The sequence below is a fragment of the Eretmochelys imbricata genome, chromosome 11, assembly GCF_965152235.1.
Source record: "Eretmochelys imbricata isolate rEreImb1 chromosome 11, rEreImb1.hap1, whole genome shotgun sequence".
NCBI classification, from domain to species: Eukaryota; Metazoa; Chordata; order Testudines; family Cheloniidae; genus Eretmochelys; species Eretmochelys imbricata.
The window spans coordinates 12,539,833-12,541,611 of record NC_135582.1 but is presented as its reverse complement, the minus strand read 5'-3'; the positions used below and the strand labels follow the sequence as shown (position 1 = coordinate 12,541,611).

Genomic DNA, 1,779 nt, shown 5'->3' with positions numbered 1-1,779 from the left:
TTTTCTCCGACATGTATATTAAAGTCTATGATTATACTATGATCTGTGACTCCAGTGTCTCAGGATAATAACAATCTCCATGCTGGTAATAGAGAGACACTCTCATGGAGATTTCCTAGAACTGTATTGATTTACAAGAAGGTATTAGCAGAACATATTAATGACTAAAATGTAACTTATTTACATCTGTTCCTTGGGAAGTGGGCGGTGCTAGAAAAACAGTTGTGTATTTCAAAAGGGGAAACCTGAGATAGTCTTTGCTGTGGGAACTCTGATAGATTTCTGCCTACCTTTTCCTGAAGGGAAGAAGCAGTCCATCTCCACACTGCTCCGAGAATGGGAGATGCAGAGAGTGCTGCTGGGGACTAGGCCTTCCTGAGGGGGGCTCCGCTCAGTTGTCCGTACCAAACACCAGCCAGGCCTTTCACTGGGCCTCTCCAGTAACTCCACTGTCTGTCCCACCTGGATGCTCAGCTCACTGCTGTGGCCAGCTGTGAAGTCTTGTAGCACCACGGTTAGTTCACACCCTCCAGACAACTGCCCAGGTAGAAAGAAAAATATCAACAGGTTAAAGTGCACTGAATTCAATTGGCTGGTATACTGTATTTGTATTGGCAATCCTAGATCTTTGGCTGATAGGATTTCTGTTGCAATTCCTTAGCAGCTGTGTTAGTCATTTCCTTTGTCAAAGTTCAACTAGCCGTGCCTCTGATTTCCTTTATTTCTATTGCCAACCTTAGGTAATAAATTCAAAACCACCCATCTGTTAACCCCTACATTTGCTGACGTTTTCCAGCTTTGGGAGATTTTCTTTCCAACACTTGTTTTTCTTGCGTCTTTTTGTAGGAGAGTAATGATTGGGGTTCAGGATTCCCCAGCATTCTGATCAATCTCAGAGTAAGCTCCAACTCTCCTGTCCACAGACTGGGTTACATTCATGTTCTGCACCCTCTCCACATGACATCAGCAGGGGTTTCAATGAGGGAATGAATACAGAATATACAAGAAAAGAAACCTGCCCTCATTTCACCAAAAGAGGGTTGTTCCATACAGTATGTTCTCTATTTTGAAGTTATGAGGCCTCCACTGCTTCTCTTGGAAGAAAATCAGACCTCTCCTCCTTTTTAAGGGAAAAATAAACACCTGAAGGAGCAGCCTGGGGCATTTCTATTTGCCTTCCACAGGCGCACGTGTGGCCCTGCGAGTAATTTTTGTTTTTACTGCTGCCTTGTGCCAGGTCACGTTACCATGAGCTTGCCCCTGAACTCCAAGCCCTTCCTGAATGGGCTGATGGGGAAGCCAGTAATGGTGAAGCTGAAGTGGGGGATGGAGTACAAGGGCTACCTGGTGTCTGTCGACAGCTACATGAACATGCAGCTTGAACATACAGAAGAATACATAGATGGTGCATTGTCAGGACACCTTGGTGAAGTTTTGATAAGATGTAACAATGTCCTGTACATCAGAGTAGAAGAAGATGGAGAACTGAGAGAATAAGTTTGTATATTTCTGGAAAATAAAGATCAGTTTTTCTCTCTCACACACACACAAACACACACACACAAACCAGTTTTAAAAGCTATGTGCGTTGCACTAAAGTGCCACTAGATGTCTATGTTTGCCATCATACACCAAGCTAATAAGGGACTGAATGGCCGTTTTATCTAAATATGGGGGAGGCTGGGTGGGATGTACTGAACAGCATATTAACAAACCACTGTCTCAAATGAGCTGGGCTTAAAGCCAAGAAAATAAATGGCTGCATGTTCCCCTGGATAC

General features: G+C 43.8%; 1 pseudogene; it reads left to right on the top strand.

The window, feature by feature from the left end:
- Positions 1-1,248: 1,248 nt before the first annotated feature.
- On the top strand, positions 1,249-1,497 carry LOC144272236 (small nuclear ribonucleoprotein F pseudogene; annotated as a pseudogene).
- Positions 1,498-1,779: the final 282 nt, after the last annotated feature.